The 26,689-nt window shown below is 47.8% G+C and overlaps 1 protein-coding gene and 1 long non-coding RNA gene across 5 annotated transcripts in view; one reads left to right on the top strand and one right to left on the bottom strand.

The window, feature by feature from the left end:
- sash1a (SAM and SH3 domain containing 1a) overlaps nt 1-26,689 on the bottom strand; it is a 179,118-nt gene that overhangs the window by 101,290 nt on the left and 51,139 nt on the right. The gene's annotated exons all lie outside the window — the stretch shown is intronic.
- Nucleotides 18,695-19,920, top strand: LOC130375065 (uncharacterized). The gene is made up of 3 exons (XR_008893742.1): nt 18,695-18,951; nt 19,669-19,718; nt 19,809-19,920. It is a non-coding gene; the product is annotated as an uncharacterized LOC130375065 (long non-coding RNA).

The raw sequence follows: 26,689 nt of genomic DNA, 5'->3' as shown, positions 1-26,689 counted from the left end.
CCAAACTCCTTGTGAATCACAGATCCCTTTGAAAGAGTCCATTGCTGATTCAACCACGCTGATCAATGGCCTGCCCTGCTGGAACGCCGCCCAAAGCATTCACCCAATGCACCAAGAAGCAGCCCATAAACCCCTGTGCACAGAGGCAGGGGCGGTGGGGTCGTCTCAGCATAAAGAAAAGAACCAGAGCAGGGCTGATCACCAGGCAGAGAACAAAAAAAGAAAGCAAGCTTTGACGAAAGTGAACTGATGCATCGTTGGACTCGTCTTGGACTAAAAAGCAGGCAGACTGCCATGCAGCTGTACACCGCTGTTAAACCGAGGGGTCTGTTTAAACAAGCTCGGAGGACCTGTCATCCCCTCTGTGACGTCGGGGGGGCGGGGGGGGGGGGGGGGGGGGGGGGGGGGGGGGGGGGGGCGGGGGGGAATGAGTCGGCAAGCGGCCCAGCTCTGCCTTTCAGGTCAGCTCTGGCGTCAACAGAGGAGACACAAGGAGAAACCGAACGAGAAGGGGACAGCTGAGAGCGCTCTAGGGAACGGGTCGGCCACCAAACGGATTCTCCTGCATTTGTTTTTCCACCGAGAGATCACACACATGCACACAAACAATGACCACACAAGCTCCTCCTGAAGTAAAACGATCTAAAATGAAGCCCAGAACTGTTTTTTTGTGGCTCAGAACGGCTGGATCTGGTGTCATGTGTGGAGGACTGTGTTCATTCCTGCAGTGACTTGTGGGCTGTGGTGCTCGTGTACAACAAAGAAATGGTTCTGCTCTATTTAGAGGCTTGGGTATTGATCCAACGTGCCTTCACCACTCAGCTTCATTCACCGCTTTACGGCGGAGACGTTTCAACCCTTTTAACGGCTTTATAATAAGTAAGTGGAACAATAGCAATGTAACAATCATGTGGCACGACATGACGAATGGGATCCCTGATCGTTTATCACCGTTATTCTATCCATCGTATGTGGACTGGGATAGCAGAAGCAAATTGGATGCACAGTATACACAGAGCACAAAGAGAAAACTCTAGTGGCTTCCAGTGTAGAACTTAGTTCATTAGTATGCATGGATCAAATTAAGAATGCTGAATACACACAGATGCTTAATTAAAGCCACCTAGCTTCGAGTCTGTATGCGTTGGCACACACAAGATGCAGAGCAGATTAAAAGGAATGCAATGCATTAAAACAGTTTGAACTTTACAGGCACTCAATGGCGTTGATGGTCGGTCGATGCACATTTCACTCAGCGTTTGACGGTGAGAGCTCTGTCTGTTGGCTGCTTCGCAAGTGTTACCTGACAACAGAGAGATCTATAATCTATACCTAATCATAATTCTGTCTCTTCAGCCGATTGACAAAACAATTGTTATCGCCGTCTAGTGTTAGGTATAGATGAACTTGTTTTAAATAGGACTCGAAAGAGAGGCAGCAAGACCTTGGCAAGGCCAAGAGAGTGATCAGAGTTATTCCAAGGCAGAGAGAGTGATCGGAGTGAATCCAAGGCAGAGAGAGCATTAGCATTAGCGTTAGCGAGAGCAAGACCCGGAACGAGAGCGAGAGCGAGAACCGAGAGCGAGAGAGCAAGAGGGAGAGACAGGGTTGTGGTTGACACAGAGGGCAGCCTCAATCTGAAGGCGCAGGACCTTAATGCCTCTAGTGAGAGGACACCGCCGGTCGACATTACCACTTATTAAGGGTCGGTTCCGGCTGTCAAAAGCAGAGCAGGAGTGCATTGTGGGACGGCGGCTGAGGTTCATGCCGGGCGGAGTGAGAAGCCAAAGAAGCGTCACAGAAACCAACAGCTTAGTGTTAATCGATACAATGCCCATTTCGATGCTAAATGAGTACAAAGAATGCAAGTGCTCCCAGGACGAGTCGTAACAAGAGCTCAACCAACTGCACATCTGTAGAAAATAATGACCTTATGTCATGTACGATTATGTTTTTGGTATTGTTTTGGTCATTTGCATTTAAATTAGATATCTTTATCTGTAATCAAGCGGCGTTGACATTACTCAGCGTCCTATTCATAGTGACAGACGTGTTTTTAAAACTGCGGTTTCTTCTTGTCTTTCGGATAGCCTTGCCAAAGATTCCTGCAAGTGCATGCAAGGTTTGGTTCAAAGCCAAATGAGCTGGCTGCTGCTTTAACCACCTGTGACTTTGTGTACAGCTCACTATACTGGCATCCATAGTAGCATTAAATATGAGTACCTGTTGGACTACTCATCTACGTACATATCTCAGTCCGTAAGTGTATGTTTTGGGATGATTCGAGAACATAGAGAGCGGGGGTGGGGGGGAGATGAAAGTGTGATTCAAAGTGTTTCGTGAACACAGCTTTGCTGAAAGATAAGGCCTCCAATCCAACGCATGCCCCCGGAGCATTTGGTGAGCTGCAAAAGTAATATTTTATAATGTTTTTGACAAAATTTCCCTAAACAGCCAATCTCTCTAAAACGACAGTGTTTGGTGAATATTCAATCACCCTTAAACATACCACATTCTCTGTGGTTTGCCAGAGTCAAAATTAAGGGTGTTCTGCACTGCAAAGCAAAGAGCGCCAGTTTTATATTGAACACAACACTGAACAAAGAGAATGGCTGATCACAAAGAATGACAAATGGATTTCGGTCTTAACTAAGTTGCCGGTGGGGTTTTTGTGGCAATGGTATTACCTTAAAGATGCGGTTTGGTTTGAACGTATGGATGGGTAAGGATATTAAAACGATACGGCCAAACCCAAGTATTTCTAAATAGGATCTTGTTGTTGTCTATAGAACCAGAAGCTAGATCAGACAGTGTGTGTAGGAGAAGGCACGCACACATCTTAATTATTAAAGGAGGATGAAACAGACTCGCAAAACGCTTCTCTCATGCCCTGCTCTACATCCTTGGTAGGAAACAAACTTGAGGCTGGGAGAGAGCCGGGGAAATGAATTAAGATGTAATACTTTCAAAGTCTTAGCATGACCACAAGTTTAAGACCGGGAACGTGTGCAGTACATTGAAGATCACGTCAAGTATGGATGTTTAACAGTACAGGACTGTCAGAAACTCAACTTGATTGATCGACAGCAAAAATCATTGGATCAGTGCAGGGTTTCATCCCCTATTTAATAATTTACCTCTCAACTTCACAACAGCTCAAGACATGATCAGTTTTATGCGTTATGAGCAGGGGACTGGTGTTATTTGATAACGCTCATGATGAACTGCATGGCTGGAGGCTTATCATCCATGAGAAAATAAAAGAGGAATTACCTCTAAGGCATTGTCGGAACAAGTAGGATTGCTTTTCCTTTTTTGAAATCCTGCAGCGTCTTTTTTGATCTTAAACTGAATTAGGAGGGGGTGGGGGGAACATTCCCGGGTGGTTCAGGAGGATTCCTCATACATTCCTAACTGAAGACCCAGCCTGCCACTCCTCTTGGCAAGTCTCACGGAATAAAGAAACAGGTCTTGTCTGGGCCGCGTGGCAATTATCCTGATAGCGATAATAACCACAATCTAACAGATGATGTACGAGATATTGTAACGTCGATAGGTGTGAAGTGAAGAGATAAAGAGCTGGGGCGTGGCGGTGTTGAACATAAGGGAGCATATCTAAGGATAGAAAAAGTACAAATAGAAAAAGCTAAATGAAAGTCGACGAAAGGAGGAGAGAGAAAGACAAAAGAGCAATGTTCCTTTCTCTTTCTGCAGTGCTCGTTCTGGGCATCCGTCCACATCAGAAACCCTCTTCCAGGATCTGCCAGCGCCTCACACCTCCCCGGCGCTTCCAGGGAACAGAACGCTCCGCTTCCCCGCCGAAATCCAAGCTTGGATTTCACCCACCCGGTTTGTCGACCTAAAAAAACTCCACTTTCCAATTTCGCAGCTAAAAAAAACCCCAAAAACGAATTAAATCAATAGTCAAACAGATGGGCTTTGAGCGATGACGCCCGTGCAGTGACAACCAGGTGAGCTAAAGTAAACCGAACGTACTGCAATGAATGAAAAATGTCCCGAGAAATGTCATGCAAAAAAAGAAGTGGTTGCGTAAACCAAGTGTGACGGGATGACACCGCCGAACAATCCTCGTATTAGTTCGGAGAAACTGACAGATCCGAGAGCCAGCCGTCGAGTCGGGTCAGGTTAAGTCACGTCGACTCAAGTGGATTTATGTCTGAATTACACTCCCCTCTTTTTATTCTCCCAGAGTGGAGCTTCATGTTGGGGGTGGGGGGTTGTTGGTACTTGTTCAGGGGTTGTCCTTTGGACCTCCATGAAACTCCCTGGAGAGCTGCAGGGAACAGAGACTGTACAGGTGGGTGGTATGGTGGGTGGTATGAGGGCATCCTTGTCCAGGCCACCCGTATGCAGGTTTATGTACAGCGTCATGCCATTAATAGGTGTTTCCCCACTACCGTGTGGGAAATTATCACACATCATTGTGTGCGTGATTAAAAGAACGGTTGATTCTGCAGAACTTTTCTTTTTGTCGTTTAAACAGACCCAATTGTGTGTGGAAATAAGTGTGTGTGTGTGTGTGTGTGTGTGTGTGTGTGTGTGTGTGTGTGTGTGTGTGTGTGTGTGTGTGTGTGTGTGTGTCATTGTGTGTTTGCATGTAAGTAATCTCGGATCCAGAAGTTCGACAATGCTAGGTTAGCCAAACAGTGTTTCCAGTTTGGTCAAGATAAACTGTTTGGAGGATCTACTCATCAAAAGTGCAAGTGGCGGTTTCCGAAGACGATTTGTAGTTTATATCTAGAAGGGACAGATTCCACGTAACACACATCTACAGAACCAAAGCCCCAGCCACATGATTGGTTGAAATAGATTTGAAGCAAAATATAATGAAGGACCCATTTTTGAGCTAGTCTGCCCTCAGACTTGAGCTAGTCTTTGATCAGATGGTCTACAATCAGCCGTGAGAGCAGCATATGCATAATTTTGTGCGTGTTGAAATGAGCATGTTTGTTAAGTTAATCACCGAAGGAACCATATCGATTTCATTTTTATTTCTTCTCAATATTTTGCTCTGTTTTGGCTATGGTATATTTTTTAGGCCTTATTTATATCGTCCTTGTGCCCAGAAAGTAAAGTGCAGTCAATGTTTTATTTCATTCTCTAGGGGAGCCATTATCTTTGATGCTAAAGAGCCATGAAGCAGAATTTATTTCTTTTCTTTTTTTTACTTATATTTTCAGCTTTTGTGTGTGGGTGTGTAGTGTATATATGCATATGTGTGTGTGTGTGTGTGTGTGTGTGTGTGTGTGTGTGTGTGTGTGTGTGTGTGTGTGTGTGTGTGTGTGTGTGTGTGTGTTTGTGTATGTGTGTGTGTGGGAGGGGTGATTATGATGGAATAAAATAGGCGGTCAAGGCTCTTAGGATTTAGGGACCCCTCCCCCCCATACAGCCCCCCTGTCCTCCAGAGGCCAGTGCTGCCCGACCAAGCGAGACCATCTCCAGAGAGATAATGGATGTTGGAGGAGGATGGATGTCCTGAGAGAGGCCTCTTCAGCGGGCCAGAGCCACCAGCAGGCTGAGTACTGGAAGCTCATAACACTGACTAATGCCATCGTTTCTGCTTGCAAAGAAAAAAACACTGCACAGACTTAACTGGAGAGTTATGCTGGATTCATAAACACACATGCACAAGCATCCTTGTGTGTGTGCCTTCATGCACAGACACACGTGCACACACATACAAGGACATGCATACACATGCGTTTGTGTGCATACACATACATGGACGTTTGAACAATCATACAGACACACACAGAAGCCCTGCAGAGGCTATACCTGACGTGAATCTTATTGATTTGAGTTGTCAAAAAGAGAAAACTGCAGCCCAAGGTAGACAGTGTTGTATATCTCCATCAGTCCATGTTTCAATACTCGATTCCACTGCGCGCCATGGTCCAACAGAGACCTAACACCTACTTTCCGCCACAGAGAAGAAATACCAACGAAAGAAGAAAATTGTAGGGTCCCATGGCCATTCTTCTTGTTTTGTTTTAATACCTTGCAACGGGGGCTGCCAGCAGCCTATAAAGTGCCTGGCATATCAAACCAAGCAGCGCTACCCAAGTATCTGTCACAAGGGAGAAGATCTCCCATATCGGATTAATGAGGGCAACTATTACCCTGTAATTTGTTATGTCCTCATATGCCATTCCAGTCCCCCCCCCCCCCCCCCGTCCACAGAGCTGTGTGTAAAACAAGCCCCTGCCAGTTCTCACTGTACGCCGACGATCTGACGCTGCACCCCTCTGATCTCCCTCTGCTAATGGCGTCCGGGCAAAGTTTCAGTGGTTCTTCCCAAGCATCCACAGTGTCTTTCCAGGGGTGGGAGCCCGTCTGGATACAAAGGTGCTGTGGGTGGATTGATCGGTAGGCCATCGTCCCTTCCACCCTCCATCCGTTATGCAGGTTTGTGACTCTCTTTGTGCGCATCATGCATTCTTGTGCTACTTTATGAGTTAAGTCTCTCCGTTTCCAATTTATTTGTGTGCGTGCGTCAGTGTTGGTGTGTTTCTCGGCTGCTCGATACTTTTAAATATTTTATTCCCAACAAGTAGACAAGGACACACCGGCCTGAGTGTGAGCCGGTGCTGGAACACGTTGTCTAGTAGCTACTGGCGAGCGCTGTGGACGACTTTAAGAAAAGGCACAGGTGGCTCTCTATCAGGAGACATGCTGTCCAGGTGACAGTGCCATCTGCCGTGCCAAGCCCCCGCGCCAGGAAGACATTCTCGCACATTCGCAGATGGAATCGGATGGAACTATTAAAAAAAGAAACCAAGAAAAAAACACGGAAATTATGTGAATGTTTTTCTGTCCGTGTTGATATGCATGCATGCAAATGAGCAGTAGCAGTTCTGATGCATTCGTTTCGCGGGTAAGGAATGTAGCTTCTTATAGCACTTTGGAAACAAACAACGCAACGGTCTCTTCAGCGAACGCAACACACACACACACACACACACACACACACACACACACACACACACACACACACACGCACACACACAAACACACAACACAATGGAACCCAGCAGGACCAAACGGGGGGGGGTTTGTTTCATGAATTTGCATTTGCACCGAGCGATATTGACGCACGGTAAAAGCACTTAACACCTAGGCTTTCAACCCCTAATTCACCCGTCCTCTCCGACGAGACAGCGACGGTGGGAGGGGGCGAAAAAGGGAAAACAAATAAATACATCCATAAAGGAATTCCATGAATACATAAATCTATTCGTTTCATGTTATTCTTTCACCTAGGACCGGCAGACGTGTTTGTGTAGACATCTGTGTCGGGGGCGACAGTGTGCCCCCGTAGCGGCTTAAGGGGACGGCGGTACAAGGACAAGGTCAGGGCTCTGTAGGGGGGGGCCGGGGGGGGGGGGGGGGGGCTCGGTGTCGCGTCCGGAGCGAAGAGCTACCTGGAGAACAAAGGCTCTCTGCCTTTTATATTCTGTTTAATACGGCGGCTCACTGAAGGCCGAGCCCAACGTCTGCCAAACAGTTTCAGTTCAAACACAGACTGCAAGGTCTTGTTTCAGCTGTGTGTGCGTGCGTGTATGTGCGCGCGCGTGTGTGTGTGTGTGTGTGTGAGGGAACATATGGGTTTGAATTCATTAATCAAACTTGTTTCTCTTACAATCGAGAAGACAGACCCAGCGTAAGAAAGCTATCTAAAAAAGCGATACACAGCCAGGATTGCGCAGAGCCCATGAATAGCAAGCAGGAGAGGAGCGGTTTGGCGCGCGCCACGGATGGCTGCCAAACTCATTAAAATAATAATAATAATCCTTGTTACTGTATCGCCTCTATTCCTATGGGACGCTACACAAAAAGAGAGAAAAAAGATTACGGATCTGGATCACACAAAACACATTCAGCAGCTTTTGGTTTAGTTTAAGTTCAACATTTTATTGAGTCTATGTGAATCTCTAAACACCTTTTTCTCAACTTTTCCGTAATGCATATTGGTTAATTCAATGTATGTACTCGAATGGTGTCTGTCGACATGTTTTCAGTATGTTTCAGTTGTCTCCACTACTCTTCTACTTCTGTTTTTTATGTGGCGTCCGCATTTCCCATCTGCAATCATCGGAGCAGCATCTCGTCCTGGCATAAGGTTTACATTGATTGCGGTCTACACCAGAACAAAAGGCAACGTTCCACACATAGCTGAGGATTTGGGCGCTGCTTTGCCTCTGGGGCACCGGTGCAAATGATACTCATGTGTACGTGTGTGTGTGTGTGTGTGTGTGTGTGTGTGTGTGTGTGTGTGTGTGTGTGTGTGTGTGTGTGTGTGTGTGTGTGTGTGTGTGTGTGTGAGCTGGCAAGCGCCAAGACTTAGGGTTTGCCCTAGATTCCCGCTCCCCCCTGGGCACCGGCGCCCCACCCGTCCCCCCCCCCCCGTCCCCCCCGCCGCGCCCCCCCATAGGGCTTCATCAGCTACAATTAGCACGGCTCCGTCGCCCAGGAAGAGGGCAGACGACATGTCAGCAGAAGGAGCAGACAGAGGGAGAGAACGAGAGAGAGAGAGAGAGAGAGAGAGAGAGAGAGAGAGAGAGAGAGGTGGAGAGAGAGAGAGAGAGAGAGAGAGAGAGAGAGGTGGAGAGAGAGAGAGAGAGAGGTGGAGAGAGAGAGAGAGAGAGGGAAAGAGAGAGAGAGAGAGAGGTGGAGAGAGAGAGAGAGAGAGAGAGAGGTGGAGAGTGAGAGAGAGAGAGAGAGAGAGAGAGAGAGAGAGAGAGAGAGAGAGAGGTGGAGGGAGACAGAGCAGGATAATTAATATAAATGGCAGAGCTGAAGAGTGAAAGAAAGACATGAAGAGAGTGCAAGTACAAGAGGCTCAGAGAGAGAGATTAAGATAGAGAGAGAGAGAGAGAGAGAGAGAGAGAGAGAGAGAGAGAGAGAGAGAGAGAGAGAGAGAGAGAGAGAGAGAGAGAGAGACATAAAGAGGCTCAGACTAGACGGACAGAGAAAACGAGAGAGAAACAGAGAGAGAGCGGGGGAGACATGCAGAGTGGGACAGAAAGGTCCACCCAACTCTCGAAAAACTGTTGTATCTGCCCCGCTGTCGCACGCCATGAAAGACATGAGGGGGACCAGAGGAGGAGGGCTGGAGGGGAGAAGGGCTGGGGTGAGGAGGGCTGGGGGGGAGGAGGGCTGGGGGGGGAGGAGGGCTGGGGGGAGGAGGGCTGGGGAGAAAGGGCCACTGCGCCCTCAACTGTTCTGCCTTCACACATCCAAACGCAGACCAGAGGCTAATCGCTGCTCTCAAAGGCCATGTAGGACCAATCAAGCAGCCATTCAAGGAGGTATTCGTGTGTCTGTGTGTGGTTGTGTTTTTGTGTGTGTGTGTGTGTGTGTGTGTGTGTGTGTGTGTGTGTGTGTGTGTGTGTGTGTGTGTGTGTGTGTGTGTGTGTGTGTGTTTCTGCATGCCTGTGTGTTTGTGACTGTCTTTGTTTCTGTGTGTGTGCGTGAGGGTGTATGTGTGAGAGTCGGAATGCAAAAGGAGTCTGCATCCCTCCGCAGAATTAAACTCTTTGGAGAAAAATCCTTGGAGGACCCTTCAGCTTAGGAGACTCTCTTGTGATGGCTCACACAGAAAAGGCGTCCGTGCACACGCATGCGGAAGCACGCACGTAGTCAGGCATTCATATTCACACACTCGCAGAAACAAACACACACACACACACACGTACACACACACACACACACACACACACACACCATATTACTGTCATTCATATCAAACCTTCAATTATATTGTTTTGAATATAAAAAGATGACAGAGCACAATGCAAATGCTCAAACTTATGCAAAGTGTGTTGTGTTGAGTCGTGTTGTGTTGTTTGCTTTTCTCAGTGGTGGCCCAGTGGAGAGAGAGAGACGTGGAACTAAACCCCTTCCTATTTGTCCCTCGCAGCACTGGGATATGACCCTGAAAAATACCACACACACATCCACACAATCCCCCCCCCCCCCCCCCCTGACCCTGACCCCCCCCCCCCCAACACTCAGACACACATACCGAACGAGGCATGCTAAATGGGCCCCCACATAAGCAAACACACACACATAAAGACAAAGATGCAACATGTTTACGGGTAATGCATGTTTTCCGGACAACAAAAACATAAACACACATGCGCACACAAACAAACCACACATAGGCACACGTGGCACATAGATGCACACACACATAGCATGTTATAGCAACACAAACACACGCATTATAAATAATAAACACAAACACACCTCCTCTAACCGTCCCCGGCGGAAGCGGCGGCAATTAGCGGAGCACAGACGAGGCATCTCATTGATTCAGACGACTTTAGAATCACACTGAACAACACGCGGCCGATCAATCCAGGGAGGGTTAATTGTTGAGGAGGGGGGGAAATGACAAGATGCATGAATAGAGGGGAAAGAGAGAGAGAGAGAGAGAGAGAGAGAGAGAGAGAGAGAGAGAGAGAGAGAGAGAGAGAGAGGGGGAGAGAGTGAGAGAGAGAGAGAGAGAGGGGAGAGAGTGAGAGAGAGAGAGAGAGAGAGAGAGAGTGAGAGAGAGAGAGAGAGAGAGAAAAGAGACGCATAGAGAGAGAGAGAGAGAGAGAGAGAGAGAGAGAGAGAGAGAGAGAGAGAGAGAGACACAGAGAGAGAGAGGCGGGGGGCTTGGGGGTTGATATCCGTTCATGGATGTGGGGGGTTTGGGGGGGGTTCCCATGTGACCTATTGACTGCTGTGTTGTCTTTCCCCGCGCTTGCAAGCGCTACCATTTTTGTTTCCAGTGTAATTACAGCGTTGTTGTTGGTAGGGCCTGGTTGGGGGGGGGGTGCCACCATCGACCCGGGCCGCCTTCCGAACAAACAAGTCCCCGGAGCCCTCCATGAGATGGGTCGCGTCACACACACACACACACACGCACACACATGCACAAAGAGAGGGTTGGGGGGGTGCATGTGTGTGTGCACGCTGAACTTAATTTCCTGCCACCCCCCATTCACTGCCAAGATTGAAGTTGAAGTTGGATAAAAGTCCACAGACGACTGCACGGCCTGCATCGGCTTCATCGTCTTCTTCCTTATCCACACACATCTCCGAGGACTGCCTCTCCGATTTGACTTATTGAAACGAGCTCGCTCACTCAGGAGCGGGAGTGAGATGTTGTCCGATTTGTTATTGCAGCGGTTTCTAGAACAAGGTCCGCAGAGTTCCACCAAACTGGCTTCCAGGCAAAACCTCAGCAGACGGCACTACGCAGAATGCTCAGCCACATAGAAGCTGTACCGGGCCCAAAACGGAATTAGAACCAACCCTCCCGTCGATATCCTGCCAGATGTGTTCGTCTGCAGTTTCGACAAGCGAGACGGGCTCTTCAGCTGGAATCACCAGGCTGATGGTTCTGACCAGCAGTTGTGAAACCGTTTTCCGCTTCTTATTTCGCCTTCAAAACACGTTCCACGTCTGCTTGTCCAACCCGTTCGCTGATGCCTTGTCCGAATAGCAAAGCGTATGTGTTTATGCACACACACACACACACACACACACACACACACACACACACACACACACACACACACAGACACACACACACACACCGCCTTCGCGCACACACAGACACACACACACGAACAGACACTTGCACACACAAATCATTCTCCCAATTCAATTAACTTCAGCCCCCTCTCCGTTTCCCATCTCTTCACCTCTCCATCTCACTCTGTCCACTGCCCCTGCCCCTCTCTCTCCTCCTCCTCCTCCTCCTCCTCCTCCTCCCTCCTCCCTCACCCTCCACTCTCCTCACTCTATTGATCTCTGGCTCGCTCGATATTTCACCGTGAGTGTGGCTTTGCAGAGCAGACGGCAGCAAGACAATATCTACATGAGGAAATGCCAGTGAGGTCAGCTCGGGCCTACAGCGATATAGGGAGCTGGGGACCCGTGCGATAGATCCTACATTTTACAAGTTCAGTTTTAATCACATAGAGGGAGGGAGAGGGAGCGGGAGACACAGAAAACATAGGAGAAAGTGCTGAGCAGGGAAGCGAAACCATGCCCATACGCAAAGGAGGGCTTATTAAGCTCAAACTCAGTCTACCAGCCAGTCCCTTCTGGTCCATATGTATATGGGTAACATGGCTCCATGCAGACATGTAGAATGACATGTTTATTGTTGGATTGGGTGTTTCTGTGTGCCATTTGCTTCACCAAAAAAACAACAACATACAAACCACATGCAAAACCAGATTTTCTCCTCCCATGAACCGCATGTTAAACATAGTCCAATTACTATCTGTCAATTTGTCATGGGGCTCTCCAACCTGTTTTCGTGCTGCAATACTATAGGATTATCTCTCGGTCTCTCGCCCCCCCCACCCACACACACACACACACACACACACACACACCCCCACCCCCACACCCCCACCCACACACACACACACACACACACACACACACACACACACAATGTTTTTAGCCAGCCAAGTCTGTTCCTGTCTTTGGCGGGGTGGAACATCTTACCACGGCGGTGGGGAATCTGACAGCGCACCTTACAGTGCTCCACTAATGAGCTGGGTTCAGAGCAGCTTGGCATCACCCTCTCTCTCTCTCTCTCTCTCTCTCCCACTCTCTCTCTCTCTCTCTCTCTCTCTCTCTCTCTCTCTCACTCTCTCTCTCTCTCCAGCTCTCTCTCCCACTCTGTCAGCAGGTACGCAAAAGGAGGGAGCACAGCTGACAGCACAGAGCTACACAATTCTATATCCCCTTCCAATCCCCTCGCACTCCTTTCAGGAAACCTAGGGCACATGGGCCCCGGCGGAGCCGTTGGTGAAATGCCCAGAAAAAAGCTCATTTTATTTATTGTGAAAGTACGGGCCAAACAGATGTATTCCAAACAACGTACAGCCAGGGATACGCAGTTTTGAAAGTTACATGCAAATACACACAAAGTAATGCAAGCGCAAACCCCTGTAGGAATAGAAGGTAAAATTAGGTTTGCGCGGGTTGACATTTTCAAGCCGCAAACTTGTGTTTAAAATTAAAAAACATGAGCATGTAAACACGCTGGAGGCGGGCACTGTGAAATGACAGAGTAGGAAACGGTTGCGGTGAGGGGGATATGCGAGGCAGTCTGACAAGTCCCCTCCTCCATTCTACAGCTAGAGATACTGGCGCCCCTGCAGCCATGGGGTGTAATGAAAGAGCAGGTTAAGATTCCCAGGAAACCATCTTGAGGAACAAGTCACTTCGACTCCCAACGGGATTTTGTTTCATTACTAAAGGTATTCTACAACATATATAGCCTCTTATAAATACACCAGACGAGAGGAAACATCGAGTTTATAGTTGAATAGAGTTTGTGCATTTAAAAGGAAAAGGAACTGAAGAGAGCTTAGCCCAGTGCCCACTTGTTGCCATTCTTTCGGTTTACAGCCAAACTATGTGCTCCTCTTTCCAGCCGAATGCACATACACAGACGTACAATAACACACACACACATACACACACACACACACACACACACACACACACACACACACACACACACACACACACACACACACACACACACACACACACACACACACACACACACACACAACGAATACCTGAATAAAATAATTAAGAATGAATGAATGAAGTAGTGAGACACTATTGTGAATCGTTTCCATTATGGGCCATTTGCTGTGCTTTTGAATGGGTCTGACAAGAGTTCCTGGACCGATTCATTGTCTTCACGAGTGCCCCAGTGAAAGGCCTCCCATCTCCGGGAGCTCAAATGAATGTCTGGGTCAGCACAATGTGAGGGAAGGGGAAAAGAAAGAAGGACAGAAAAGCGAATTTCCAAGAAAGTCGACGACAGGATTCAGAAAAAAAAAAACGTCTTGTTGTGCCTTGTTGCAAGTTTCTCCCGAACACACGATCACTATCTGTGTCCTTGTCTGGAAAAGTTGGCTCCCACACCTCAGTAAATTCAATCTTTCTTCTGTTACAAATCACTCTGAGCAAGGGAGGGAGGGAGGGAGGGAGGGAGGGAGAGAGAGCGGGAGAGACGGATGCAGCGATGGAGAGGGTGAGCAAAGAGAGCGAGATGGGGAGAGAAAACCAGAAAGAGAGCGAGCGAGGGAGCGAGAGAGAACCACATAATAACACAGCTCCTCATCATCATGCCCGCCACTGTCTGGACCGGGCAGATGTCGTCACTGGCAGAACATTCCCGAGAGCCACCGCCGGCACATCTGGGACGCGTTACCACGGTGACCGCATGGCATATTAGGACTTTGTGCCTCGTCAATTCGCCTCCTTTGGTCTCTCCACCTCTGGGCCAGTGCCTCACACTGTACTGTCTAGTCCATGGCTGCTCACTGTGCTGTCAATGAACTAACTAGGACATCTATACATACAGTATATATATATGTATATGTATCATTATCATTAATTCATCAATAAACAATAAATGCTGATAATACTAAATATAACAATAATATCTATGTACATTTTTCCTCCGCTAACTGCAAACACAAGCGCCATTGACACGGGCGTAAAAGCAGCCTTTATAACTAAACAGGTCGCAGCAACGTGGGTGTTAAGGCTCTCCTACGCAGGAGAATAAAGAGAGGGTCGGTTTATGGCTGCCGTGAAGCGGATGAGACGTCTGGGGGTAGGGAGCGGCTGGGAGCGGGGGGAGAGGGGGGAGGGGGGCTGGTGGGGAAGGGGACAGTGGTGCTGATGTGACAGCGGCAGGACTGGGGAGATGGGGATCTCTGGCTGGGAGAAACATGACTTCAAAGCAGTCGGGATCAATGATGCTGTTTGCCTATTGATCTCTCTCTCTCTCTCTCTCTCTGGCTCGCTCGCTCGCCCTCTCCAAGGAGAGAGATGCATCAATCGAAGAGCTCCGCTTGAGGGCTACAGGGAGAGAGAGAGAGGGGGGGGGGAGAGAGAGAGGAAGACAGAGAGAGAGATAGAGCTATTTGTGTGCTAATCTACAACTTAAACTAAATTGAGACATAACCACTTTGGGGAATGAATAACTTTGCTTAGCAGTAGGTATAGTATTCATGGAGAAGATTCCGGGGGAATTCCCTGCACATTCTTTCGCAGTGATTTAATCTTCTTTTTGGATTACTTCCAGGGATGTTATTTCATGTTTCCATAGTGGGTGAAATCCAAATATGGGACTTAAATAAATCAACACGATACTGGAAAAAATTTGAATACATAATGTACTTGATTATGTTAAATCAAAATTACATGAGCGAATCAAATGTTGGGTTAAAAAATTGTAATTCCAGTCGACGCCCCGCGGGCCATAGCAGCTCAGTGGGCTCCTGACTTCAGAGGGTCTGGTACGGTGGGCTCCTGACTTCAGAGGGTCTGGTACGGTGGGCTCCTGACTTCAGAGGGTCTGGTACGGTGGGCTCCTGACTTCAGAGGGTCTGGTACGGTGGGCTCCTGACTTCAGAGGGTCTGGTACGGTGGGCTGCTGACTTAAAGCGGTCCGGTCCAAGCAGAATCCTTACAGAGAGCTGGTACAGCAGGCTCCTGACTTAATAGGGTCTGGCGGCAGACGAATCCTCACAGCGACCTGGTACAGCGACCTGGTACAGAGACCTGGTACAGAGACCTGGTACAGAGACCTGGTACAGAGACCTGGTACAGAGACCTGGTACAGCGACCTGGTACAGCGACCTGGTACAGAGACCTGGTACAGCGACCTGGTACAGAGACCTGGTACAGAGACCTGGTACAGCGACCTGGTACAGAGACCTGGTACAGCGACCTGGTACAGAGACCTGGTACAGAGACCTGGTACAGCGACCTGGTACAGAGACCTGGTACAGAGACCTGGTACAGAGACCCGGTACAGAGACCCGGTACAGAGACCTGGTACAGAGACCTGGTACAGCGACCTGGTACAGAGACCTGGTACAGAGACCTGGTACAGTGGGCTCCTTTGAAAAGTCGCTCTTTCCTCTTACTCTACAGAACCACTCTGACACAAAATTTGTAATGTGTCACCCCCGAAAGAAAAGAACCCTCTTAGCGACACTTCTGGGACCTCCTCGTCCCCGGGCTCCACACCCCGAGGTAAGGCAGCCGCTCCCACCTCAGCTCGGGCCAACGGAGGACAGATATCCTAGCGTTTTGCCGCGCGCCCCGCATGTTATTATTTTTTATCTTTCGCCTCCTGAGCCTGAAAGTCCTCCATTTAAACGACGGCCCCTTGGGTAATTGCAGGGCTCTCTTTGTCCGAGACATCTCTCTCTCCCTCCCTCCCTCTCCCTTCTCCCTCCTTGCCCTGGGTGAACCGTGGGATTCTGGATTATGTAACGTTTTTAAAAAGGCGACCAGGCAACATAGCGTTTGTCAGACACACAATATGCCTGGTGTCCGCTCTGTTTTCCACTGACAATGTGTGTTTTTATTTTTTCCCCTTGTTGTGTTTTCCCTCTCTCTGTGCAGTAGCTCCAGTTGGCCGGCCATCTGCTGCTCATCAGGCCCTTCAATGAGCACGGCTTCCTCTGTACATCGCTGCTGGAGCTTCCCTGGCTACCGCCACCACCCAAATGGATGCATATGTTGCGGATTACAATGGAAGTGGCAGCTGTTTCCGCAAAATCCTGTCTTTGTGTGTGTGTGTGTGTGTATGTGTGTGTGTGTGTTGGCAATGCTGAAAACGTGACTGTATGTTAGAGAGTGCTTTTTTTTCATTGCTCAGCCGAGGGATCGTACCAGCTTCAGCCGGAAGAGGGAGTGGCAGCCGTCCTCCGACGGTAAGACTAATCAACAAAACAAGGCAGTAGTAAAAACAATTTCCAACGATTTGTGGACAAATTATGAATTTGAGATTCAGCGGTTGATAACAATCAATCGTGCAATCCTTGAGCAAGGAAAAAAACAACAACATCAACCACAAAAAAAGAGAATAGTTGTATTTTTTGGTTAGTTAAGGCTGATAATCGTGGCTCTGCTTGTGGGTCGGCCCAGCGTTGCATGGGAGCACCAGACCACGGGGGGGATGGTGTGTGTGTCGCCATGGGGCCGGGGCGGACGGGACTCCTTAATACCCTAATAGCAGTTATCAGGGGGGGTGGATGGCGGCCCGCCGTCTTCAGCCGTCTCCCTATCGATCACACTGGGACTGAGTCTGTGTGTGTGTGTGTGTGTGTGTGTGTGTGTGTGTGTGTGTGTGTGTGTGTGTGTGTGTGTGTGTGTGTGTGTGTGTGTGTGTGTGTGTGTGTGTGTGTGTGTGTGTGTGTGTGTGTGTGTGTGTGTGTATTAGTGCGGTTAAGTACGCGGGATTGTTTGTGTTTGTGTGTGTGTGTGTGTGTGTGTGTGTATGCGTCAGTGTGTGAGTGTAAGTGTGTGATAGTGTGTGTGTGATTGTGTGCGTGTGCTTGTGGGTGTGACTGGAGAGAACTGTTGCGGTCTATATCCACAGGGTTAAGTTATTAGCGTTCACTGGCCCCCCTGCTGCGTCTAGGGGCCTCAGGCGTGGAGAGGAGGACTACTGTAATGGAACACACACACACACACACACACACACACACACACACACACACACACACACACACACACACACACACACACACACACACACACACACACACACACACACACACGCACACACACACACACACACTATAATGGTGGTTGCGGTTGTGTTGGTGGCCTGTTCTTTAGTTATTTTTTAGTTATCCCCTGTATGATTGGACTATTTTTTATTTTGAGGTTAATACTGTGTAGGAAATTTAATTTCCTGCTTCCTCTTTATCATCAAAAACCCAGAGAGTAGACACGTGAAGTAGAGCAGGAGGCACTGCTGTACTGCTTTGGTGTGCCTCTGGATACTTGTATTTATAACTTCATTTGAAGGCCAGGCTTTGACGTGCAGCACAATCACACCCCCTTGGGTCCTGGGAAATGCTTTTCTCTCCACATCAACGAAAATAAACAAGGAAATAAATAATGAAGTCTTTTGTTTCGTTTTCAGAAATGTACGAAATCAGGTGCGAACCAATAGACAGCGGCGTTGCAACACAAGTGTGCGGCAAACTCGGTAGCATCATAGCTCATATCACACAATCGCGGTGCGCGCGCACACACACACACACACACACACAGACACACACACCTTTCCAAATATAGATTTCACAAAATGGATCCCTAGAGTCAACGCTACACGGAGTAACACACGCTCTAACCTGCGGTCTCGCGTGCAGCTGTGGAGCAGTGATATCTGACTTTGCAGACAGGGGTAATTAAGTAAACACACACACACATGGCAGAGGACATGCCTGCTTGTCGAACATACACAAAGAGTGTTGAACCTCCCAATCCTCCCCCTGAGATTAACCGATGACATCCAATGGACCTGGGCGTGTAAATATAGCACAGACCCAATTACTTAACGCGCTATATAATTGAATACCCATTTTATGAACCCCCCCTCCCTTCTCTCCATCCCAACACCACCCCCCTGCTCAAAATTCAGGCTAAATTCAGAAATATCATTTAGTGACGGAGAATCCGAGTCTAAGTGAATGTGATACGGGTCGCTTTTCTCATCGAGATATTCAGCGGGGCTCAAAAGCCCATTTTGTAGACAGCCACATCTCTCCCTCGCATCCTCTGTCAGCCTGTCTATCCCTCTCTCCCTCTCTCTACACTCAAAAAAATGATTTTTTGCCATAATAAACTTTAAGCTTAACATTTAAATTAAACCTGTTTAAAGTAAATACATCATATATTATATTCATCCATATTCATTAAATACAACATAAACCAGTTCAATAGGAAATTAAATCTGATTTATTCACATTAAGTCTATTTAATTGTTTCACTGGAATTCATTGGATCCACCTGAAGCACGCGGGCACACCACTCTTTCATTCCCGAATAGACCTCGTGCTGATGAATGGACCGAGTTTGGTAAGCTTTTTATCCGTTTAAGTTAACTAGAAACCGATTATTTATTAGATGTCCACATGTTTAATGGGGAACATTAGAATAGATGTTCTGTTACTGAATATAAGCGTTTCTTTATTCATTTAGGCGAGTTATCTAGCACTGTAACTAGCACTAGCTAACTATTTAGCTAACTAGCTGGGTAACCTGGCTAGGAAAATAGTCATGAAACACCATAAATATGCTATTGCTTTCACAATGGTATCGCAAATCCCTTGGCTTATGTTGTGCAACGGCTTGTGCCCTTAGCATTTAGGCATGGTTTACGTCAGGTGGCTAGCACTACGACATTGGGTCTGCCAAAGCATTTAGCTAGCTATCGTATTTCGCATGTCCCCGCGATTGACTGGCTCCTGGCCGTTAAGGTGGAATCGAGGGAGTGGTTGCCGACCGTACACGTCCAGCCGTTGCGTAGGGAGTGAGAGCCTGTTGTCGGGAGTGTACTGGTAATCTATGAAAACGTGGTTGTTTTGATAAAACACAGTTCGAATATATGCTATACTTTGCCATCTCCAAATGTATTAAAACGTCCAAAGATGCCATATTACCACAGTTTTGGACGAGAGTTGGTAATGACGGCTGTTGGGGGGGGGGGGGGGGGGGGCATGCCCATGGACTTACATTTATCGTCTCGTGTGAATTGTCACTTATAGCCTACTTTTCCTCAATTTTCATATTCAGGTATTCTCTCTTTGGATTTACTTTGTGAAAACCAGGGCAACCTCTTAATAGTAAGTATTAGTGGCATTTTTGTTGGGTTTTCTCTACTAAAATATTGATCAGCTAATCTGTCCCTTCCACCCTTTATTTTTTTTCTGCAGGTTTGATGATGACGACCTAATTTGAGCTCAGCGTTATTCTTGTAATTTAGTGCTCTTCAGATCACACTAACAGTTGCCTCTGGATCAATCTCCTAATCTACTAATGTGTACAACTGTCAATAATGTATTTGTTTTTTATTTCTTTTCCAAATTCCTTTCCAGGCTCCTTGTTCTCGTAATAAATATGGATAATTGCTCTAATGTATGTCCTACCTTCTTATTTCTTCGCAAAATGATATTTAACTTGTGTTTTGTAAACAGTGATAGCTGAATTTCAGCAGAATACGAAAACTGAGGTACAGTGAAGACTATTTAAGCCCAAAAGTTAAAATGTATGCATTTCAATTACATGACAATTTTCCATCTATTTTGATCACATAACTCCAATGTAAAAAATGACATTTCAATCCATCTTTATTAATCATGTTCATGTAATCTAACCAAATACATTGGGTTTATGCATAATACCTGAGTAAGTCCAATTTAATTGATAAATGTTGAGTTTATCTATTTTATTCATGTTGAATGAACATGATTAATAAACATGGATTGAAATGTCATTTTTTACATTGGAGTTATGTGATCAAAATAGATGGAAAATTGTCATGTAATTGAAATGCATAAATTTTAACTTTTGGGCTTAAATATTTTTTTGAGTGTACACTCTCGTCTCTCGTTCAGTCTCCTTTCAACCAGGCTGGTGAAATTAGTCCATAAAAAGAAGAGAAAAATCAGTTTCAGGGCCCGTTGGCTCTCTCGTCGGCTTCCATCTTTTTATAGCCTATCCAGCTGCCAGCCGCTGATAACAAAAGCCATTGGCTGCTGAAGAGCCCTCTCCACCGGCACAGCCAATAGCTGTCATCGAACGCGCCTTCAGATGATTAGCATAACAAAAGCTTGTTTATCTGCACAATTTCTTCATCAAATTACAAAAATGCTCCTTTCTCTGCAATGTCTCGCGGTCCTCAAGACCCTCCCTGAATCCGTATTAACATTCCCATAGTGCGCTCTCGCTCTCTTTCATCCCCACCAACGTGTCAGTTTGGACAGCCTAGGACAGGGAAGTAGGTAACGTCTGGGGAAGGCCGGCTTGGACTGGAAAGTAATATCAAATGCTCCTTTGTTCCCATGTGTCTTGAGAATGGATGATTACCCTGTTATATTTAGACCCGCTACTGTAAGGTACTTTGAAGTCTGTTTTTCTGTGCCGTCAAGGCGACACTATGTTTGCAATCGTAGCTCGCAGCTAGTGGATGTGTAAGTTGCTTGAAAAAACAAAACACTGTTTCTATTGAGCACACCCTGGATCGAAATAAATAAATGGACTGTGAATCGTTGGTGCAATCACAGCTTCACAATTGCCGGTAGTTAGTGACTACCACCATGAAGATGAGTTGGCAAGGTCTTTCTGCTGTCCACCAGTGTGTGTGTGTGTGTGTGTGTGTGTGTGTGTGTGTGTGTGTGTCTGTGTGTGTGTGAGGTTTAACACCATCACAGTTCCCCAGTTTAAAGCAAATCGGCCTGGACGTTTGCTGGTTGCCAGAGCAAATCTAAGCCATCTGTGGGTAAAGTGAATCGTTTTCGCATGGAGCACACACACACACACACACACACACACACACACACACACACACACACACACACACACACACACACATTTATCAACACACACAAAGACACACACACACACAAACACACATATACGATATGAGAGAATCCGATAGAAAGAGACAGATGCACACACAGTCGCACAGTGATAGATGCAAACACACAAACACACACAAAGACACATATCCAGACACACACTCATACACACAAAGACATAAATACAGACACACACACACCCATACAAACACCCATACACAATTACAAAGAAACACCTACACCCACCCCCCCCCCCCCCCCCCCCCCCCCCCACCCACCCACCCACCCACCCACCCCCCCACCCACCCACCCACACACACCACACACACACACACACACACACACACACACACACACACACACACACACACACACACACACACACACACACACACACACACACAATCATTCACTTCTGTCTTTCAGTCAATTTCTGATAAAGCGACAGGTTCAACACAATGAGCATTTATCATCAGAGCCTGAGGAAAAGCTTACGACATCCAAACCTAGCCTGGAAACTCTGCTCTATCCGTCCCCCTGCTCTCTCTCCCTCTCCCTCACTTTATTTATCTCCCCCCCCCCCTGACAACCTCCTCCTAGCAGACATTCCGGAGACACTTTTGAACACAACATTTTCTCCGATGTGTCCCTTGCCAATACATATCTCCCCAAAGCCCCCCCCCCTTCCCCTACCTCAGCCCCTCTCTGATGCTGCTTTGATGTGTCCCTCGCACACACAGACACACATACACACAGACACACTCACAGGTGAAACTCACTGTAGATGGAAAAATGCCTTTCCATCTTCCCTTCACCTCACCTTCCCTCCTTCCCTCCCTCCCCTTCTTCCTGTATAGAACCGGCCATGTATTTAATAAATGCAGGTGCTGTGGGCAGCCGGGGATGGCTTCAAGGTGATCCGGAGGTCTATTGGGACATCATTACACGTGATATCCCTCCTCAAATATACCCTCTCTTCGGTTCATTTAGCCCACTCTAGCGTTCTCTGGCAGTCTTTACGAGGCTGTAGTCCGTAACCCACAGGCGCATTGCTTCAAAAAGGTCTATATAATTTGGAAGGAGTATATTTGAGAAATTTGACCTCAAGGCAGATGTATTCCACCTCCATGTTAATAAATCTGAAACCTAACGCTAGGGAATGCAATTTGGAGGGACCAGCCGGAGTAAGCAACATTTTGAAGGTATCCAACTGTAAAGAATCCCACCCTTCCCTTCAGGCCTCCCGCCAAAGCCACTCCCCCAGAACACACCACTAGCTCGTTAGCTTTAGCAACGGGTCTGACAAGCCTTGTGCAAGAGACCGGTCATCTGCAATGATGGCATGGGCAGAGTGCGCTGAGCAACCTGGATAGGTAGATAGACAGGCAGGCAGGCCATCCAATCATTGTAATGGACCCAAAGACAGCCTCAGATACCGAATTATTTTCATTTTTTTGTGTGCATTCGGATTGCTGATGGTATTTTAAGAGGGTTTCAGTTTCTTCTGGATCATAGGGGCAGAACAGGGGGGGACTTAAGAGGCTTAAGTATACTTAGCCGTCATGTCAGCGACAGGCCATCAAGACAGTAGCACACAAATTCACACATACACACACACATACACACACACACACACACACACACACACACACACACACACACACACACACACACACACACACACACACACACACACACACACACACACACACACACACACACACACACACACACTCACGCAAGTGTGCTAACACACGCACTGACACACTCTTGTTGAGATTCTCATAGCTGTGTTGTTGTCACACACGTGGCTTGTTCCTATATCAAATCTGGGCTATTACGTTTTCCCCGTGAGAAGATCTTTGAATTGCGTACACCAGTGATTAAATCTTTCAATTGTTTCTGAATGAAGTTAGCTGCTGTGCTGTCGCTGATTGAATTGAAGGGAACGGGAACAATTAGTAAAACACTGCACGCAAGAAACAGGCTGATGTTTTTCTTATTAAAATTTGGTTGTTTACACCATGTTTGGTTTGGGTAAGGAGAACAAATTTGGCGCATTTGAAACACCTGCATGTGCATGTGTGTCCTCATTATGTGGTTATGGGATGTTTCTCAGTTCAGATGGCAGTTTGTCTTCAAGGTTTAATGGCGCACACGTGGCCCCGTGGCACCACTTTCCCACTCTCAGGGGGGCTTTGGTTCCCCTGACTCGCAGTCGTCCAGCTGCACGTAGCTCGGCCATATCACGTGTGCGTGCGTGCGTGCGTGCGTGCGTGCGTGCGTGCGTGCGTGCGTGCGTGCGTGCGTGCGTGCGTGCGTGCGTGCGTGCGTGCGTGCGTGCGTGCGTGCGTGCGTGCGTGCGTGCGTGCGTGCGTGCGTGCGTGCGTGCGTGCGTGCGTGCGTGCGTGCGTGCGTGCGTGCGTGCGTGCGTGCGTGCGTGCGTGCGTGCGTGCGTGCGTGCGTGCGTGCGTGCGTGCGTGCGTGCGTGCGTGCGTGCGTGCGTGCGTGCGTGCGTGCGTGCGTGCGTGCGTGCGTGCGTGCGTGCGTGCGTGCGTGCGTGCGTGCGTGCGTGCGTGCGTGCGTGCGTGCGTGCGTGCGTGCGTGCGTGCGTGCGTGCGTGCGTGCGTGCGTGCGTGCGTGCGTGCGTGCGTGCGTGCGTGCGTGCGTGCGTGCGTGCGTGCGTGCGTGCGTGCGTGCGTGCGTGCGTGCGTGCGTGCGTGCGTGCGTGCGTGCGTGCGTGCGTGCGTGCGTGCGTGCGTGCGTGCGTGCGTGCGTGCGTGCGTGCGTGCGTGCGTGCGTGCGTGCGTGCGTGCGTGAGTGCGTGCGTGCGTGCGTGCGTGCGTGAGTGAAGGTGTGGGTTTTCGACAGTAAACTCGATTACTAAAAGGGGATGGTTGAGGAGCTATTTTAAGGTTTCTCTCAGGGATGATTTGAGAGAGGGTAAGAGTAAGAGTAAGGATGAGAGAGGGAGAGAAGACGTTCAAACATTTGGCAGCTATTTTCGAAATGCGGGTTTACACTACAGAAGAATGAAGTTCCCTGATTTGTGAGGAACTTAAGGTGATCTCAGGCCTTCCCATGTGATGGAATGACTCCACAGCATCTGGTTTCTTGTGAACCGTGGCCTGTCCAGAAAGACACGTATCTCAACTTACAAGAAAACAAATTGATCCTATTAGAAATTATTCTTCTGCAGTCTGAGGAAAACATTTCCATGAAAAAAAGGCTATAAAATCTCAAGTCAGGAGAAAGTCTGTAGTCCATCTCATCATTCCTCTATTCAAATTCCATCCTCAAAGGGCGTCACTGATCACATTAAGCGCCGGCGATCACAACACCTTCTAACCCTCATCCCACTGGAGGAAAATGAAAGCATGAAAACAACAACAGATATAAATACTTCCATAGAGGAGCAATATCGACCTCCTCCTCCGGGGTCATTAGGCATGCAGGCGCTGAACCGACCGTCCAATCCGTGAAGCAGATTTAAATATGCAAATCAATCCCTGTGAAGGTTAATTGTTTTGCTAAACACGGTGGTATTTGACAGCACCTGCGCAAAAGGAGGAGGAGGAATCAATCCACAAAAGGTCAGGGACCATAATGAAACAATACCCCCCCCCCATTCACTCACATTAAAATGGCAAACGTTCCTTCAATTAAAATATAAAACAAAACCGAAAAAACACAAAAGCAATTATTTCCGGTTCATTTCCCCCGGAAAAAAAATGACACCTCACCCCCCTGGCACAGTTGTTTGGCTATGTCGAAGAGTAACAGTCCAAAACAACATCATGCAAAATGCATGGATACGACTCCAGCTGTTGCAAACGTTGCTGTATTATTTATTGATGACAGATCCATCTTACGAAGGGAAGGGGAGTGATGTGTGTTAAATATTAACTAAAGTTCACTGCATTTGTTATGTCTTGATCACCACAACCCCCCCCCCCCCCCCCCCCAACACACACACACACACAACCACAAACACACACACACACACACACACACACACACACACACACACACACACACACACACACACTGCCAAGTTGTTGGTAGGTCAATATGATAATCATAGGAGTGGAAGAAAGCAGCGGGCCGTGAGGACTTAGTGCATGTGCCGACACAGCTGGACTACAAGGCATTCCCTAGCTCATAGGTATTACAGTAAGCAGCAGCGAGATCAGAGGGTGATGTATCACTACAGATATATATAGACATACAACAGACTATGGTCTGTCTCCTACCTCTTTCCAGTACGTGTTCTAATAATGTTTCATTGAAGTGTATCTTCATGCCTGCATGAAATGTCACATTCGTGGATATGAAAGCATTTCTTTGTATGTACGGACTCTCCTTCCCTGCGTCTATGTGTGTTTTTGTGTTTTTTCCGTAACGCTTCTCCTGACACAGACATCTCCTGCAACCAGACGTTTCTGGATGAAAGCCGTAACCTTTGACTAGGCTCTGTTTTACTAAGAGGGGATGTGCAAAGCAACAGCTCATGTACCGGCAGCAACGTGCCAAAGAACGGACAAAGAATGGTTGGCAAAGACATGTTGGGGCACTGTGGCTACAGACCCAAATAAATGCGCCCAGATTCACAATGCTGTGATGCTATCTTAGCTTTCATCACGTCCTTCAGGAATGGACTTCGTTAAAACCTGTTTCCCCAGAACATGTTCTCAGTGCTACCTTTCTGCGTGCACGCTTTCAACCGTCATTCATCAGTGAAGTAACTCATCTTGCTCAAGGATGCCTAAGGCTGGGCTGCCGACACTGGGGACGTGTGTGTAAGAAGATGGGAGGAGAGGACGGGAGAGGTCAGGTAGCCGGCTGGGGGTAAGAGATGCCAGGCACCACACATGCAGTCAGCTGCCCCCAATGTGACCTGCTCAAATGTATAAGACATCATGTGTGTGTGTGTGTGTGTGTGTGTGTGTGTGTGTGTGCTTGTTTTTTCCAGCTCACACTGATTGACAGTGTGAAAGAACAGTGAGAGAACCGTGATCAGCACAGTGAGACATAGTTCTCTCTACAGATAAGTATCAAGGATCAATCGCAATCATAGCTAGCTTTAAACCTAGGTCAATTGTATCAAATAACCTACTTTCTTAGGAACTAGCTGGCAGGATGTCCACATATTAATCATTATTCATGTTTAGACTGTACAGGCAGCTCGGTAATAGCCATTAGAGCAACGATCGAAAAAGCCAAGAGGATCGCAGCGC

This window comes from Gadus chalcogrammus, chromosome 21 (assembly GCF_026213295.1).
Source record: "Gadus chalcogrammus isolate NIFS_2021 chromosome 21, NIFS_Gcha_1.0, whole genome shotgun sequence".
NCBI lineage: Eukaryota > Metazoa > Chordata > Actinopteri > Gadiformes > Gadidae > Gadus > Gadus chalcogrammus.
This window is presented reverse-complemented; position numbering and strand designations above follow the sequence as displayed.